Here is a 19,961-nt window from a genome sequence, read left to right on the forward strand (position 1 = left end):
TACCTACCTACCTACATCTCCCAAAAAATCTCCCTCCCTCCATTTGGCATTTGCCTGCTCTATGTCTCTCTCACTCTGTCTCTCTGTTATAACCTTGTCAAAGACCCAAGCAACACATTGAAGGCTAAAAAAAACATAAGCTCATCATTTTGGTAAGGGGAATTGAATAATACTTTGTACAATATTTTTTTTTATTTTTAAAGCACGTGTGTTCCTCTCAAAGCCTATAAAAAAAGAAGAAAAATAATAATTCTTCTCTCTTGTTGATGAATTAGGTAGAGCAACGATAGCAGCCGCCAAGTGGTGGAGGGGCGGGGAGGGAAACGCATTAGCATAAATTAAGTTCTTTGGAAATTTGTTAAGTTAACATGAAATTTAATATGTAATTTGTTAGATCAAGAACTTTTTTTTTTTTTGAGGAAATTAACTTTATCTAATTGAGATCTCTTCAACAGATCAAACAAATAATTTAACAAATAATCCACCCACACAATCAACACATCAGCACATCTATAGACACACACACACACACATGCACTGGTTCACTTCGCATTTGATCGCATCAAAACATCACTCAACAACTGATCAATCAATCAAATGCTATTTAAAAGCAAAAGTTGTCTATATCTTCCAATACATGCCATTGAGTCAAATTGGGTAGATAAGGCTAGAAGGTAAGTACAATTCATATACCATATATAACTATAACTTTTTCATGACCAAGACTTGAACTTGCCTTCATATCATTCTTAAATTAGTTTAATGAAAGAGATTCTAAAGTAAGATGTCATCTGTTGAATAGGAGAACAAGTTATTGTGTTGGCTAATGGTGAACTTTTCAGATCAACTAAAGGATTAATAGGTTTAATCATCTGAGAAGTGTTCTTTCTCCTCTTAACACATTGAAATGTTATCTTATTCTATTTCAAATCAAATACAATTTGCACTTAGGATATTCGTTTGGTCGTTGCACAAAATTATTAATTTATTCAAATGTACGAAATTAGTTTGGTGTTAACCTCTTCAGCCAGGTTCAATGTGAACAACAAATTGAAATCTATAAATTATATGCCATAAATCACTTAGTTGGGGGCGTCATTTATAGATTCCCCCGTTCCACTCCTCACTATGTTCTCTTTGTTGTCTTTTTCCGCCACTCGTTCTAATTGTGTTTTCAATTTTGTTAATCCAAACTAACTAAATTAACCCGTTCTAGGCATAATTAAGTTGCCATTCCCAAAAATAAAGCAAAATTTACATAAATAACTAAACAAGAGAGCGAGAAAAAAAAAAAACAACAAACCAAACACCACAAAAAACTTATAGGAAGGAAACTACGCAAAATCCGGTGGAGTGACGGGGAGGGGGGAGGCGGTTTAAAATAAAGAGTTTGAAAAAATAAAATAATTCGAAATCGAAAATAAATTGTAGACTAAATACCAGTTTATGCGGTTTAATTAAACGGAAATGTGTGAGGAGCATATATTTTTGTATATTTTCTTGTATACCTGAAATGAAACAGATTGTTTTTTGCTGCTGTTGTTGTCTCTCTGTCTCTTTTGCTTCATTTTCGCCGTGTGTGTGTGTGTTTTTTTTTTATCTGTGGCTTAATTAATTTATGCGCATTTTATTGATTTTCATGCAATCACAAACCGCAAATGAAACGAAACGTAATGAAATAGTTGAGTTGAAATAAAAAGTGCACAAAAACGGCAAACGGCAAAAATTCATTGTAGCAGCAAAAAATCGCAAACCGTTTAAATTGCTTTGGCCAATCCATGTTCAATTCGAAATGAAAAATCATGAATCTCTACTCTCAACAACTGAACAACTGCTGTCTGCATGCTGTTTAAAAGTTGAAAAGTGAAAAGCTGCCGGTATGGGAATGGCATTAGCTCAGCTCATTTTGAATCCATAACATTGGATCGATGCAGCACATTTTCACTTCAAACACAAGCACACACACTTTATCAGAGGCCTGGTTGGGAAAATACTTTCCAGAGGGACGACGAGTGCTTTAGTTTCTGCATTCCAAAAAGTTACAGAAAACATTCCATCAATATTTAAGGTATTTCATTGATTTCAGTTACAAAACTAAACTTAAAATTTAGGGGAAATCCCCTAACTAATTATATGCGATAAGTTTAATCTTTGTATTTACTTTTTTATCAGTATCTGTAAGCTTCTGTCGCTGCAATCTGTTTTATGTCTTTGGATTTCATGAGTTTTATGAGTCCTTAAGCGCCACCCATGACCGAGTTAATGCCTCATTCTACTACTGTCTGTCAGTTGCAATCTGTTTCGGCTTCTTCGTTCTCATTTTTGGCTCACATCTATCATTCTGTTTGCTAACCATTTTCTCTGCAATAAATGTAGTTCGCAGTGTTTTGCGAATATCATGAAAAGCGTTGGCAGTTTATATAGATTCGTTTCTTAGCCATTTCTTATAATAGAAATGGTAAGAAGTGAAAGTCATTTTGTTGCCATTTTGATGACAAGTCATTGTCATCGTGTCATTGTGCCGCCCATAGTTTTTATTGTTTTCATCGTTTTTCGTTTCGTTCTCAACTCCTTTGACACGTTCATTCTATTTAACTTTTTTGTATTTTTCTTTAGTTATAGTCTTGGCGCTGTCGTTGCCGCCTTTTTTTTCTTCTGCTTGCTCCCCTGTTGACGTATACTTAATGTGTTTGTATATCAAGCATACGCCATGGCGGCTGCAGTGAGCAATGAGACTGCATTTTGCTGTTGAGTTTTTCTTTTCTTTTTTATTTTTAAATTGAATTTGTGTGCATTTCAAAGTTTCAGTTTGAGTTTTTTAGTTTTCAAGTTGCAACTTGAAAATTTTAATTGAAAGTTTTTTCTCTTTTTTTGTTTTATTGTTTCTCTCTTTTTTTTCTGGCCTTGAGTTAAACACATTAAAGTCCATTTTTTATATGAGCCTGCCATCAATTTGGTTGGCTTTGGTTTAGGTGTATCCAATGCGATTCATCAGAACTCAATCAGAGCAGATAGCTGCAGGCCTCAAAAGATATTTATCACCATCATTTCCGTTGCAAAAAAAAAAAAAAAATGAAACCAAATCCAAACATTTTTAAATCTACCTGCTTTCGGCCTGTTTCAAACACAATAATATACGTATTTCTCTATAGGTTTAAATGTATATACATATATGAAGACTATGACATAATTTCTGAAAAAGATTCAGACTATCAGCTGCACTAATCGCCTTAAGTCTGACTCTGTCTCACCGACCTCACCTCACCTCACCGCATCTCATCTAGCAAAGTGAATGGGCGCAGGCGCCAGCGGCTACGTCAGCATCTCGTAGCACGTACCCAAAAGAGTCATACCATAGGCAAGCAGTCAGGCAGGCAAGTCAAGCACTTGAAGCAAAAACTGAACTGAACTCAAGTGATGTCATGCATCTTAAATTTATGACCCAGTCTATCTACCACCCTCAACCTCCTCCTGTACCACCACTTCCTTCCTTGCCATCATCATCATCATCTCCCCTCTCTCTCTCTCTCTGTTTTGCTTTGGGTGTCTCTGTTTTCGATCTGTCTGTCTATTTGTCTCTGGACGATGATGTAAATTCTGCCAAATGCTTGATCTTCGTTATTCGTTTTTCTTTTTATCACGCATACCCTGTAAACTTATCTTTTCTACCTCTTCTAGTAATATATTTATGCATATGGGAGAATTTTTGTATTTTATATTATACATAGATAAGATAAAAGATATAACTATATAGAGGTAACACAATTTTAAATATTAGATATTAAATTTTAAGTCGAGTATTTCGAACTTTTTGAATTTCTGTTTGTTTTTTTCTTCTCTTTTATAATCCAAAATCAAACAATCTCATAAATCTTCTTCGAATTGATATTTAAAGATTAAACAACAAAAATCATAATAAATACATATCATATATCAAAATTGAACAACTATGATGAATATAGTCTTTAAAAAAAGAGTCTTACAAGTCTTTTTTATGAATTCTGTTCAGACAGAGAGTTTTTACCACAGGGTAATTTCGCATTCGTATCACATTCTTATTATGCCTACACACGTACATACATACATACATACATGTATATATTCTTTATGTAGATTTATATATATTTTATTTAATTTTTTTTTTTTTTTTGCCCATTGGCATGACGTTTATGAGCCGTTTTCATATTTCTCGCATTGACATAAAAATGTCACTTGAGTAGCTGTTTTTTGTGTTGTCGTTTTTTTTTTGTTTTTTGGTTTTGTTTGTCCTCTCTGTTCGACTGTAAAAATATTTTCTATTAATTATTTCAAGTTCAGCGGGCACAGCAAATGAAAGCAAACAAATATTTGTCTGAAAATTAAGCTAGACAAACAAAAAAAATAGTAGCAAAGAGAGAGAGAGAGAGTGAGAGAGAGAAAAGGAAATAATTTTGTGGCTGCTGTTTGGCTTTTTGCTCCCAGAATATCAAGAAGTTTTGTTTGCCACTTTTCAGTTTTGCCCACAAATTTGTCGCCTTTTGACACTTGCTCTGGCTTCTGCTGCTTTTCCTTTACCGGTCTCTCTCTCTCTGTGGACCTAACATTTCTTCGCTTATCTCTTGTTCCTGTTGCCATGTTTCATGCGTGAAGTAAAGGCAATTTGCCTACAAATGCAGTTCCATTCTCTAGTTTGGCCTTGGTTTTTGGCTCTGTCTCTCTCTCTTTTAGAGTGTGTGTTTGAGGTTTTGGGAAATTTTTCGTTTCCATTATCGACGTACGCATTTTGTATGCTTAGTTTTTGCCTGGACTGGTCACCATTCTCTACTAACAAATCTCTCCCACTATTGGGCTCTCTCCTCCCCACTCATTCACTTGGCATTAGCTTGCAGAGGCCTGGTTCCATGGTTTTGGTCATTGTTGTTGTTGTTGTTGTTGGTGCTGTTGTTCGTGTCAACGATAAATCAAAAAGTTTTATCTTGTTTGTGACCCGAGATATACCGCCTCTCTTTCCCGTTCTTACAATTACACTTGACGAAATATTTACCATTTAAATACAAATTGTTATCATGTTACATATTTGTTTACCTGACAATGATTCATTCTCTCTCTCTCTCTCTCTTTCTCTCTTTATCCCGATTTGTTACTTTCCATGCACACGGCAAATATTTGCATATTTGGTTAATGCATTTATTATTTCCTTTCTATTGTTATAGTTCTTGGAAATTAGAATAAAATTATAGTATTTCTTTCAGTGTACAATTCACAATTTCACATCATTTACAGACTGACGTAAATTTTTGTCCTTCTCTTGCTGCGTGTTGTTCTGTTGTGCCTCTGCCTCTGAGCTATTCCTTTTTTATGCATGTGTTGCAGAATTGTTGTTGTTTTTTTTTGTTTTTTTGGGGCAAAACACACAACAGCACACAACACAAAAATTACACAATTTAAGCATATCAAGTATACGTAAAGTTGACAAAAGCTTAAACTGAAATTGCGAATGTTTTGCCCAGTTGGCATGTGGAAAATTCACTCTACACATTCAGTCAGACACAAACACAAACAAAGAGGAAAAAAAAACAGTTTTCATTTCAATTTGGTGGTCCCATTACCATGTTCTTTACAAATTTGGGATAGTTGCGGTTTATATACAATGCCAAATAGTCTCAATATAAACTAAAACTAAATGAATTCTACATTTTGTAGCCAATTACTTATGTAAGTGAGTTATCAAATCAGATTCTTGCAAAAGTAATGGGTATAATCCAAGTCGTAACAATTGACATAGAAATGTGCCCACTTTCACGCACACCACAGATATTATATCAGGACACACATTTTTTAACAAAAAAATTTCCTGCAATGCATCATCCAATGGCCATTTCCCATTCCCATTCCCATTCGATTTTATCCCTTTCCGACACCACCAACCATTCCATCTCTACTCATTTGTATTGACTTTACGGCTATGCAAAGTCTGCATCAATATGTGCACAGATGTGGATACATGTGTCTGTGTGTGTGTGTTTGTGTGTGTGGGCGTGGCATTAGCTGATGCCACATTTGGTATTTTTTAATCTATATGTTAAATTATTTGGTGTGCCATAAAAATGCCAAGGCAAGCGCAAATCACAAATCACACAGATCACACAACAAAATCGTGTATGTCCGAATTTGAAACTGAATTTCAGTTTTAAGCCACAGAGAGAAAGAGAGACTCGAAACGAATTGCATGCAAATTTTCGAAAGCTGTCATAAAAAAGGCAAAAAAATAGAAAAGAAGAATCAATAAAATCAAAATAAAAAATTCACCATTTCGAATCAATAGCTTTTAGTCTAAAAAAAAACAAGGAAAAATAAAAAAAGATTCTACATTGTTAAAACTGAATCATCGTTTATCTCTCAACTTCAAATGACTTTGAAACGAAAAGATGAACTAACAGAAAGGAAAAAAACTTGAACAAATTGTTTAATATTTGTCAATTTGTCATACATGTATAACCCCCCACACACACACACACTGAAAGTATCTAACATTGAAAATTATTACGCATACGCCAAGTGGCATAATGGTTAGAGAGAGAAATTCAAATTGTGGAAGTGTGGAAATGTAAAAGGAAAACCTTCGACCTTATCGTTAAACCATAAAAAATGCACGTGGCGATAGTGTTAAAAAAAAATTCAACAAAAATAAACATAAATACTAGCATCAAGTTTGTCGAAAGCGCAAATAACTAACCAACAGCAGAAGGAGAGTGACAGCGAGAGAGACAGAGAGAGAGTGTGTGAGAACTAAAGGCAGCAGGGTGAAGTGGAATGGAGTAAAAAATGTAGCTGGTTTAGCATAGTGTAAAGAGGTTACCATCGTCGTCGTCGTCGTCATGTGTGGAAATAAATATAAATAAGTGTAAATGAAAACCGTCGACCAAAAGATGAAAATGAAAATCGCCGCTTGCCATTGCGCAAAATGTGCGGTAAATATTGACAATTGGCAAACGGCGTAGAGTAGTGGGAAAATGAGAAACTCGGGCTCGTAGTGCCATAGAAAGAGAGAGAGAGAGAGAGAGACACTACGATTGAGAGAGGTGGAGGCAAAAGGCAACTCTCTGTGTGGGTGGTTTGTGTTAGGAGGTTTGGCGGTTTCAATTCGGCTCTTGTTGGTCAAATTGCATTAGCAAAATGAATTGCACACTTTGATATGGCCAAAGTGAATACCAATACCATTATATACCCTATAATCTCTGCAAGGAATTATGCAAACGATGATAATTATTTGGATTAAATTCTTCTCGTACTCCATAATAAAAACTCATTACAAGTCCCTGATTTATTTCTCAACAAAAACCAAAAATAAATGACACGAAGTCATGTATAGATTCATTCAGTTTAAGATAGAGTATACAAAATTGGCTACAAAAAAATGCATAAGAAAACAAAACTGAAGAAAAACCATTCCATTTGAAATATGCCAATGCATCAGCCATTTGTTTTGCATTCGATTTATGTATATTTATTTTGGTTTAGAATTACACAGCACACAGCAAAAAAGGAGAGAGAAAAAAAAAAAAAAATGAATGGGGAAATCAGTAGATTTATCCATCCTCTCCATATACATAAGCAGCAAATTCATATGATTAGTTGATTATTTTATCAAAAAGTCAATTTGGTAAATGCATAAATTTCATTTCATATGTAATTCAATTATATATTTTGTGAACTCATTCAATTTATTAACAAAATAATAAAAAAGGCAATGTCAAAATGTCAATCTCTCCTAATTGAGTTGCATATGCAATTACCTTGATTTAAAAGAGGTAGCAGAATTATTGAATTCAAATTGCTGGACATTGGACATAAATGTCAGAGTTGGTAATTGGCTTAAGAATGCTAATTGAGTTTATGGGTAATCTTAATAATCATTCTTACCTGTTGGACAAGCGCTCTATCTATTGCTAACTATTTGCTGAAGGCCAAAGTTTATGCCAAGTTGAAGAACTGCAAATGAAATTAATGATTGCCATTAATAAAGATGTTTTTGTTTTGGTATCGTTAATAAAGACAAGAGCAACAAATGCATAGCATCAAATGCTACAAAAAACAATTTCGACAGACAAAAATGTCGGAAAGAAGAAAAAGAAAATGCAAAATGAAATGTTTCAGTTTTTGCAACTGCCACTGTTGCAACAACAGCCACAACAGCTGCTGCATCAGCGAAATCTGGCCCAAAATAATAAATATATATGTATATATATGTCAGAATAGACCAGGGGAGACCCAGAAGAGGAGTCCAAAGTCAGAGTCAGAGAGAAGGAGATGAAAATGAGAAGGAGGTGAGGCACTTGAAAATGTCACTCTGATTGCTTGACATGGACAGCGCTCTCAATGGGGGGGCAGGGAGGGCATATAGCATTTGCATTTTCTCTCTTTTTGTTTTTTTATCCTGTCACCCTGTCGCCTTGTCTGTTACAACTTTGCCTGCCCCCGCCGCCCTTCCAGTTGGAGGTGAATCCGTTCTGGCGGTTTTTTTTCCTTTATTCATAATTTGCAATAACTGCAATATTTTGATTTGCAATTGTTGTTGGTGTTGTTGTTGTTGTTGGCTTGTTTGCTGTTTATTTTTGTTTGTTTTGACTACCAGAAACTTTTGTTTATTTGTGAAATATGTACAAGAGACTGGAGAAGCGAGAGAGAGGGAGAGATTGAGAGCTGAGAAATAAGCAGGCAAAAGTAGGGGGTAAAAACAAAAACTGAGAACTTTGCTTATGCAAGTAAAATTCATAATTATGCTTTGGGAGAGTACAAAAAATAAAAAAGGTTCTTTTTATAGCACAAATTTTGCATATTTCCCTTCAAATTGTCGACGTTTTTTATGATGCCCAACAACAACAACACCAACAACAAGAACAACAAATTGTTGCATAAATTATTTGCTGTCCGTGCTACAAGAGAAAGAGAGAGAGAGAGTGCAAAGCACCAAGAACGAGGAGAAATGGAGAAAAGTTGATTTGAATTCCAATTCAAATGGAAATCGCGCGCTTCTTTTTTTTTTTTTTTTTCTTTTTTTTTTGCTGCTTCGATTCGACAAACGAAAAAATAAAAACCAGAACCAGAAGCCAAACAAAATTGTATTAATAAAACGCGTGGAATCGAAGCTAGACACAACGACCCATTTGCAAGTTTCTATACCCTTCCCATACCCGATTTGCCACAAATGTAATCAATTTCGATTGTATTAAAGATATATTTAGATTAATTATAAACCCAATTTAAATTTAATATCCAAGTTGTAGACAAATAATCAAACTCAGTTTATATATATCTGGGAATTAATCTCTTATAAACAAAGGGTGTATACAAATGTCTACTCTATTTTCAATAGATTTTACTCTTTTTCCTCTCCTTCCCTCTCTCTCTCTCTATCTATCTATCTTCGACTCTTTTTGGTGACTTAATTTGTTTCGAGTTCTTCTTTTATTCAGCTTTTAATTGCCATTTTGCATACGAGAATTCGATTCAATTTGCTTCTTTCTCTTTTCATTTTTTCTCTTCTTATTTTAGGTTATAAATTTCAATTAAAATACAAACGAAAACACAACGAAATTTAGAAACAATTTTTTTTTTTTTTTTTTTTTTTTTTGGTGTCTGCATCTGCATAATTTGAGTCAATTGAAACTAATCAAACTAGATATTAAGATTTCTATCATTTTGTCACAAGTTGTAGTTTATTTACTTGTATACATATATTTTGGGGTGTTGGCCACCTGCAACATATTATTTAAGGGGCGTGGCAGAGCATGTTGCCATACATTAAAATAGAATTAGAAAGTAAAAGGTATCTCTCTCTCTCTGTCTCTGTCTTTCTCTCCTTTTTGACTCTTGCCCAAATTTGGCAACTTGGCAACATTTTCCTATTCCCACCCAAAAAAGGGAATACCCACAATTACAACAACAACATCAACTCAATTTAATTTGCATAAAAAGGAGTAAAAACATTTTTTTGTTTGCCAAAAACAACAAACTTTTGCAGTTGCAAACCAAATAATGGCAAATAACTGGCAAAGTGCATATGCTCGAATAATAGAAACACGAAAACCACTAAAGAAAAGTCAACAAACTTATGAGAAAAAAAAGACAAAGAAAACATGGCAAGAGATAATATATGGGCTAAGACAAAAATTTCCTTTCTGCCAAGTTAAATGCAATCAAAAGTCTTAAATGCTCAAGTGCTAAGAAACTATTTTGAAGTTTTAGTTAAAAACATTTCCTAATTCAAAACTTTTCAAGTCGTTTAACTAACTACTACTACTACTACTGCTACTATGTAGAATTAAGTTTAGGTTAAATTCATTAAATATTTCACAAGTTTGAAATGTCTTTCTTCGTATTGTGTAATTAATTTGTTTCGGCTCTTGTGGTTTTTCGGTTGACAAGGCCACACCACTGAGTTGCAAATTAAATGAATATCCAAATCGAATGACAATGAGGGAGAGAGACAGAGATAAAGAAATTTCAAAGTTTGCATTTAAAATCGAATCTCTCTCTCTCTAGAGAGAGAGAGAGTCTCCACACAGATATCACATACAAATTACATATGAAATTTAATAGGATGAAGACTGTCCACTAAAAGGAAAAACTTTTAAAGGTTTTGTGTTGCTCTTTTGAAAAGGATTTCTTTAGTTTTTCCATTACCCTTCCTTTTGCTATCCACTGCAAGTGGCAAGTGTTGTTGCACATACATTTAAACTATGGTTTAGTTGACGTTTTTTTGTTAGCCAGTTGTTACATTACTCAGCTTAATGGCAGTTGGTTGTCAATTTGGTTGTCAACCGGGTTAAACATGACTGTAATAATATTTGTTTCAAATAATTGTTATTATTTCTGCGAGTGAGATAAAGAGAGAGAGAGACAGACAAACAAAATTGGCTACTACTGTTCCAAGTGACCATCTGGTGTCTGTGATTATGCAAGATTGTCATTAGCTCATTTCGATTGATCAATAATAATATTAAAGTGAATAAACGTGGCCAGTGTCTGCGTATAATGTCTAATACCAAAAACTAGACTAGACTATTGGGCTATTGACCTCAATGAAAAGGTCTTAAGGTGGCATCGAACAGTTACTTGATGCCGTTCAGGCTCAACCTGTCCATGGAGTAAGAGTTCACAAAAGGCGCTTATTGCCAGCATTAGGCTGTCTGTCATAAAAATTATCTGGCAGGTCTCAATGATGCGATTTCGTTCAATGTTCGATTCATGCCACGATGCAATAATAATGATCGTGCCACAAATTGCGTGGGGGGGAAGGCCGCAAGAAAGATTGCTTAGGATTTAACGGTTCTCATAGCCAGCAGGAAAAAGGAAAAAGAAAACGACAAGTAAGTCAAGACAAGACAAGACAAGACAACAACTAACTAAGCCAATTGCCCGCCGGACACTGTGAGTGAGATATCTCAATCGACGACTTGAGATGCAACACACTTAAACGGGAACAATTTGTTCTTGTTGTTGCTGTTGCTGCTGTTGCTGTGGCAATTTGCACTACGTCGCTTTGCGCGTCGTGTCGCGTTTCTATATGAACTGGCTGCTTCCCGTGTAATCGTCTGTTCAATCAATTTGCAGCAAGTTTGTCCAACTGATTTAAGCTGCAAGTTTATCGAATTAATCGTTTGGAATTAGCTAGCCTTCTCTCGTTTCGGCCTCAACTTAACTCTCCTCAATTGAAGCCTCGTTTCTAGCTGTCAAGAAGAAGGTGGAAGCAACTGCAGCGGGAGAGGAACTGCCACGAGCCGCAGGCTGAGGCAAGTGTGTGGCAAATGTGTGGCGAGTCTAGCTAAATTGCAGGCAATTATTTTGTTTGTCAGAGACATCTCAAAGCAAAATGCTTTCACAAATCGTTTGTTTGCCTTGCATCTTGTTAATTATGAATGAAAAATAAACTCGGCAATAGAGATATGGAACAAAAAAAACCATCAAGAACTAAAACAACAACTAAAACTGAATAATTAAATATCTTTCCTGATGTTTTAGCATTCGCAGTGTAACCATGACTTATCACAATATTTGTATTTTGGTTGTCTCTTTAAATCATATTTGTTATGAAGATTGAATTAGTATAAAGAGAGCTTTTCTTTTACTTTTACCAAACCTGTTATATGAAATAAATATTAAACACACACATTCAGTACTTTAGTTATTCTGGCAGACCTTTTCAATGGGAATTCATTTAAAGTCTTGAAATGCTTGATTTTTCACACATCTCTCTCTCTTTCTCTCTCTCTCTCTCCCTCTCATTCACATGGTATGAATAAAAACTTTCATTTCTCAATACATCTATGATCAATGATGGTGAGTAAGTGAAGGCTTTTGTCCCAGTGTACTGGAGGTCTGCTTGCAAGTTAAACGGTAGCTGCCTAAAGGCAGACAACTGATCATACAATTAGATACGGCAAGTGAGTGAGTGAGTGAGTTCTTTTTGTACAAATGTCAGTCATAAGTATTATATACATACGCCCACAATGCACGACAACCATCATCATCATTATAATCATCATAATGCTCATAGTGATCATGATGATGCTGATGCTTAGATGTTGCTGATAATGATAATGTTGAAGGAGTTGCTGCTGCCGAGGGGTTTGTCGGCAATTTGTTCAATTGCTGCAATAGGCAACAGCAGCCTGTTGGGCGTCGAATCGGGCATTTAGCTGTCTGCATCTAAAAAGATTTGACACACTAACCTCATGGCAAATGATAGCCATAAATCTTATTTTGCATAAATGTTTGTAAGGCATAAGAAAAAAAATTTGTCATTACTAATGCTGCTCTTCGGGCCTACACACACACACACACACACACACACAGAGATCGAGACACAACAACAATAGTTTACATTTATCTATGCATAGGCATTGGGTATATTTGGTTTTCTTGGAAAGTGATTCAAGTTAGCTACTTAAATATTTGCATAACTCATTAAGTCACTCAGTTGTTTGCCCCCTTCCCAGACCCAGACCCTCTTTTACCATGTGCCATTGAAGAAGTAGTTATTTTTTTAGCGCAAAATATTTTAATTAGCTTTCTTGGAGGTGTGGCCGAAGAAGAGCGAACAACAACATACTTGTACATATTTTTGACTTTGCTAATTTGTTGTTGTCAACAAGCCTAGCGAACATCTTTTGTGTTCAGCATTATGGAAAGATTGTGTAAACAAGTTAAGGCAAAGCATTTAACCCATGGGCGCCATGTTAAAAAAACAAAAAGGTAGAAAAGAAACCAATAACATAACCCTAACTATCGAATGTAGAAAATGGATATTGTAAATGTCATCAAATCAAAAATTAGTAAACTTTTTAAAGGGAGATGACTAAATCTTGTGAATTCTCTCTGATCAAAAGATCCTCTAAGCAAATGTGTCCCCCCTATCAGGGACGTCCATGATAGTTGATAAACAATGCAGAAAGCAGAGATTGCGGCATTTTGTGGGTGTGGAAAAGGAGGAGCATTAGATAATAGAGGAGCAGGAAAGAGAGAGGGAGAAAGAGACAGAGAGAGCGGTGCGTTAATTGTCAAAGGAAATTGAAGTTAATTATGCAAATTTTTTAAATGAAAAAAAACAACAAGGTGACAACTCTATGTCAGATTAGATTACAGAACTGAATTTTTAAGTAATCGAATAGCCAGATGAAACTATTTTTATGACATTATGGCAACATTAGTTGATGCCTGCTTAATCTAGTTAGTTTCAGAACAACATTTCAAAGAGGCAAACAAAATTTACTGAAAATGAATCTCTATGAGAAAGGTTTGCTTGAGGTTATTGATTATTTGCTAGAGGAAAGGAATGGCCGCCTAAAAAGTGATTTAGTGGGTATTGTTGCTCAAAATCTCCTTAAGCAATGTAAGTTACAAATTATGTTGATGTATATATGTTAATAAAAATACACCATCTTCTGTTAGATATCCATAATGTGGCTGTTAACACTTCTGAAGCTTCAGAACATGCTGGTCATGGTAGCATTAGCATCTTCGATTTGGAATCCGCTTTTGATGTTATGGGTATTGAACTGGAAGATCTCATGGAGTTATGGGAAGAGGAAAAAACTCGCAAATGGCCAGCTATACGAATATCTTCACCAAAAACATTAGACAATGATTTTCATATGGGGCCTTTGCCAACGATTGGGTTGATGGTGGAAAAAAGATAATTCTCATATACCCGATTATATGCCAGAATTTCCAAGTCTTCATACATATCAGCAAACTTGGGTTTACGATAAACTCGAACGGGATCCTGAGGAACTTCGGAGTCTTATGGCCGAGAATTATTTGTGTTTACAAAAGGCAATGAATAATTATCTAGTGAATTCCCGGCCTTCAGTGTCGCTTTTTGAGACACCTCAGAGTACTAATCAGTATGATCTGTTGCTTGTTGAGCCATCCGACAAAAAAAGACCAGCATATTTTAATGCTCTTTTACCACCTCGAGATTTACTTTCTATGTTTAATGACGATGACGAGGAGGATGATGATAATAAATCATCATCATCATCATCATCATCATCATCATCATCATCATCATCATCATCATCATCTGATGATTCATTCTCTGATGATTCATCCTCTAATGATTCATCATCTCATTCATCATTATTTAATTCATCATCATCATCATCATCATCATCATCATCATCATCATCTGATGATGATAAAGGCAAGTTTAATGGAAAGTATTTTCTATTCATAATTATTAATTTGATTCTACTGCAGATGTTACCATTTCCCCATTTCTCGCTGCGCCAAAATTGAAAAGCAAATATCCCAGGAAACCTATACCAGATGAAGATTTTCAATATATTGAGACTGAACCCATTGCAGAGACAACTTGGCAACATAATCATCCACCGTCACCTCGGACCAGTGAGTCTGATACAACGGATAATGATGATGACGAATGTGTTTCCGTGCGGAGTGATGTAGAATTTTGGTCGGGTTCCGAATAGAGAAGATAGTAGGATGAATTTGAAATGATGAAAAATACGAGCTGACACCAGCATGAGGCAACAAAAGCAAAACGAATGAAAGGTGTACGGAAAATAAATTTCTTTCAATTACAATTCATTTAAAACTGCCACACGTCACTGACACACACCAGTCTCCCTCTCTCTCTCTCTCTCTCTTGTCCCCTCATTTGTTTAAATTTTTCTCTCTCCCAATGGAAAGAACCATCCAGAGTTCAAAGCATCATCGCAGTGCTCTCTACTCTGTGCAGTTGATTGTTGGTGCTCCTCCTGGTGCTGGTTCCTGCTGGCTGGCTCTGGCTTCAAAAAGTATTAAATAACTTTGTAATTTAATTAACTTTGACGTCGACAACGACGACGTCTGCTGCTACGTCCGCGCCGCTTAACTTTGATTAACGTTTTGCAATTTTTCAACAAGTTTTACTCTCAACTTTCGCTCACGTAGCATCCAGGAGCAGGCCCAAGAGGAGGAGGAGCAGCGGCCGGAGTGGCAGAAGTAGCAGATGCCAATGAAGAGAGGCTAAAGGATTGCGACTATGATTTCCTTAAGAGTGTTCAGATTACAAGGGACTTTTGGTCTTTGGCGCAACTTGTGCGATTTGAAATTGTAGAGTGGCCGAAGAAACTAGAGAAATACTCGGGGGGAGGGATGACAATTAGTTCCGGTTACCTAGCAAATCAAAAATTTCCACTTTTTTGTTGTACTTATTTTTAGCACATTATTCATATTTCAAGACATGTCCGCTTTAGCCTATTCATTTTAACAAGAAATGAATGATTCAAGGCAAAGAATGATTGGTGTTTCATTTATAGGCTTATATCTAATCGAAAGATTCTATTTACCTATACATTATAATAATATTCATATTTGTTTTGTGTACATTTTGTTTGTTTGTTTTGTGGCCAACGCGCCATTAGCAATAGCCATTTGGCTAACAATAAAATAAACTAAAGTTTACAACAGAAGAAATAGGTAAAAAAAAAAGTGCAGACCCTTAAAAATGGGTTACCAAAAATGTATATCCTTTTTTTCATTTTCCTGGGCATTGATTTATTAAACACCTGCGGCTTGGGATATTGAAAAATTTTCATTTTTTTGGATTGCCATGTTTTGTTTGATTTGCCATTTAGTCATTATTTTTATTTAAATTGCTCCAACGATGATCAAGATGAAAATGATGATGATGATGATGATGGGGAGGATGGGGATGATTTTTATTTGTTCAACAATTTCATTTTTTTTTTTACACACAATTTGACTTTGATTTTATGCCAGCTGTTGGCAGGCAGCATTTAACTTGCCAAAGTCCAAAAAAAAAACAACATTTGTTGCTTTTGCTATTACTATTGTTGTTGCATAAACATAAACATGAACAGCAACAACAGCAACAACAACAAAATTACATTAAAATTTGTAGCCAAGTCATAAAGAAAGGCCAAAACAGCACAAACACACGCACACACACACACATACACACAGATTGATGAGTTAGGAAAAATGTAAAGACGAATTTCTAATGCCAAAAAGTGAGTCTTCTATAAGACTATAAAATACTCTTTATATAGTAAAAGTTTAAGGTGATCTTTTGATATAAGGCAGCATTTGAAAATGGTTTTTTCAAATTCTTTAAGCCAAACATTTCGAAAAGTGTTTTGGCAAATTCACTCTTAATCTCAATAGAATCATTTAGAGGGTATATCAAGTGAAAAAAAAAGCAGTGTAAACTGCTGACTGAGAGTCTGAAATTCTTTTCAATTTGTTTAGACTCGATGCATCTGCAGTCTGTGGTACGCTGTGTGCCCGATTCGTTTGTCATTTTAACCCAGTTTAACCCATATTGGCCATGCATGCACATAGATACATACATAGGTATACATATATATATTTCGAATCCGCACATACAAACAAATATATATATGTATATATTTATGACATGTTGTTGCTTGGCCACAAAAATTGAGATAAAAATTGGTTACGGAAAGTGACACACACAGACACACACACATTAGTGGTAGTAGAAAATTATGCCAGTCTTTGATATTAAAGCAACGGAATCTATATTTCCATCTATACCTTTAGTGACTGTTTTTTTATTTATTTTTTTTTTTATTTTTCTTTTAGTTGGTTGATAAAATATGCCTACAGAAACGGATACATGATGTGGCGCCAGGAGTAGGGGTCCTCATCGTCATGGGCATATATATATATATATATATACTATATATATAACACAAAAATGTCGAGGCCTGTCATAAAGTTTACATTTTCATTTCCGTTTCGCATGCATGGGTCGGCGCTATCTTGTTTACCCGCCCAACAATAACAACAACAACAACAACAACACCAACAAACACAGAAAGAGAAACCATCCTCCCCTTTCCCCAACATTTTTTTTCCACATCTCCATCTCCTCTCTCCCTTTAGCGGCAATAACACAAAAGCCAATTTTTTCATAAATCTTTTGCTGTCCCCCAGTGGCAGCTCCACCTTCTGTTGGCCCTGATCTTTTCTCCATTTTACTACTACTGCTGGTGCATTTAACCTTTTTTATACACATATATGTATGTATATATCCTTTACCCACAGGGTTAAGAGTCAAATATGACCCTATAAAGTATATAGTGCATATTCTTGATCAGCATTAACAGTTAGTCAACAAATTGATGAGAAGGCTGAAAATACCCTTGAAGACTATAAGTTTTCATTATATAATCAACTGATTTACGATTAATAATCATAAAAAGATTTATTAGGCTTTAAGAGGTCGCGTTAATCTAAGGGTTTAAGAAAATCAATGGATTAAATCACATTTTTTGGGCTTACAGGGTATCACAATGTCGTTATTCCGCATACCTAATAAACTTCTACATGTGTTTCTGATGTCTCACACACACACACACACACACACACACACACACACAGTCGTGCTGTCTCTTGACATACACTTTAAATTTTACTGCTTTTTGGTTTTCTCATGTTACTCATACGCCAAGTTGTCTGCTCTTAAAACCAAATTGCTACCTCGTTATAATTATGATGTTGTTCTTGGACTGGTTAACAAGGGCGTCATTTCGCAGTCTCGCTTTTTCTCTCTCTCTCTCTCTCTCGTTCTCTCTGTCTGTCTTTGGTTGCTCGGTTTTCTACAGCTTCTTTTGGAATCAATTCAAGTTCACGCCTTAAGAGACGCGGCGCGTGTTTGAATTTTACTTTCTTGCCATTTTCCATTTCCATTTGCATTTGTTGCTTTTCTTTCACTTTCTACAAGCATCGCGTTTCGTCTCTTCTTCGCCCTGTGGCAGTTGCTTTAGCCCAACTGCCCTTGGTTTATTTGATTTTTATTATCAAGCAACAATTTTCTTTTACTTTTTTCTTTTTTTTTTTATTTTTTGCCTTTTTTTCTTTTCTTTTCGTTTTGCGGCTCGTGTTATTTATGTGTATTTTATTTTGTATGCTTTTTTAACGCACATTCAGAGAAAGAAGGGCCAGTGGCAAATGGCGGGTTGGGGTAGAGAGAAAAGGAGGAGCATCGTTTCAGTAAATCGCTCGGTGTTCGACCGTGTATGGTGCGTGTTTAGCATGAGAATTTTTTTTCTCCTTCTTGCCTCATATGGGAATTACAAATTTGCACAGCCTCAGCAACATTGTAAGCTTAACCAAAGGCAACAAAAGGATGGAGTAGGAGTAGGAGTCGGTGGAGCAAGAGCAAATGGGATAAGAAAGTAGCATTAGCACTAACAGTAGACACTAGTAGTAGTAGTATGTAGTAATAGTTGTTATTGTAGGAGAATAATAGGAGGCGTCATCTTGGTAAACCTTTTTTCTGCTTAACCGAAAGACGACAAACATTTTGTTAACAAATGAAAACAGTTTTCCAGCAAAAGAATTTGCATTGTTATTTCTTGGAACTTGAAACACACACAAAAGCCAACATAATTACATGGAACACGAGATGAGGTGCCCGAATTCACTACCCCAATATAAGAGCATATACTTAGTAGATAGTAAGGTGAACTATACTTATTTTCATAATGGAATAACTTTTCTTTTTTGTTGTCTAGATTGGAAGATAGCTTGATTTAATCTTGTCACCTTTAATTTCAATTAAATTAACAACATGCTAAGTAAACAGTATATTAACATCGATTATATGGGTTATTAAGAGAGAGAGAGAGATAAAAAGAAAGTGTTATTAAAACTAAATTGAAAGGAAAAGCGTGTGGAATTCATTTGGTTCGAAATTTTCTGTTAGGTGGCATAGAAAATTCACTTGCTTAACTTAAATAGTTTTCTCAAGAAAGACAACTAACTAAGCCAACTTGAATCAATTGTACGTGTTATTTTGCAGGTTTTTCTTGTTGTTGGTGTTGCTGTTGCTGTTTATACTGCTTTATGGCTGCTTCTTTATTATGTATGTAGTCAGAATCTTCTGTCCTCCTGTTCCGGTTCCTCCCTTTAGCCTTTACAGAAGTGTGTGTCCCTCATCATGTGAAAGCAGGACTTTCTCTTCTAGACATAGTAAGTAGAATTAAGCGTGTGTGTGTGTGTGTGTGTGTGCGTGAGACTGGGCTCGTTTGTTACTCGATATTATGGCAGCTATATAAAATGAGACATGAGATACAAAGAGAGACAGAGAGAGGGGGAAAAAGGGTGGAGGAAAAGCAGGAAAGCAAGTGTATAACATTATATTTTTAGCATCGCTTTGCTGAATTTATGTGGGTAACGTGTTAAAAATAACATACAAGCATCAGGCTATGATAATATTACGTATACGTCGTGTGTCCTGGGTCCTGCCTTAATTAAATTGATTGAATTTGATGGAAAAGTTTTTCCTTCACACACACACACACACACAAGCCACCCCACCTTCTCATATTCTCTGTGTTCTGTTTCTAAGTTTTGTGCTTCTTGTTTCTGTTTCTATACACATATTTCGCTATCTTGCACTCAATATCACTCGTTCTTTCTCT

The 19,961-nt window shown here is 35.4% G+C and overlaps 1 protein-coding gene across 6 annotated transcripts in view; it reads right to left on the reverse strand.

The window, feature by feature from the left end:
• The window catches only part of rgn (regeneration), a 52,935-nt gene that overhangs the window by 6,891 nt on the left and 26,083 nt on the right, over positions 1 to 19,961 (reverse strand). For 5 of the 6 annotated variants that reach the window (XM_068287077.1, XM_068287076.1, XM_068287074.1 and 2 more), the window contains one exon: positions 7,903 to 7,971. The exons of the other annotated variant lie outside the window; for it this stretch is intronic. The gene's annotated coding sequence lies outside the window, so the exon portion shown is untranslated. The remainder of the gene's footprint in view (positions 1 to 7,902; positions 7,972 to 19,961) is intronic. 6 annotated transcript variants of the gene reach the window in all.

Source organism: Drosophila tropicalis, unplaced genomic scaffold (genome assembly GCF_018151085.1).
Source record: "Drosophila tropicalis isolate 14030-0801.00 unplaced genomic scaffold, ASM1815108v1 contig_463, whole genome shotgun sequence".
In the NCBI taxonomy this organism is placed as follows: Eukaryota; Metazoa; Arthropoda; class Insecta; order Diptera; family Drosophilidae; genus Drosophila; species Drosophila tropicalis.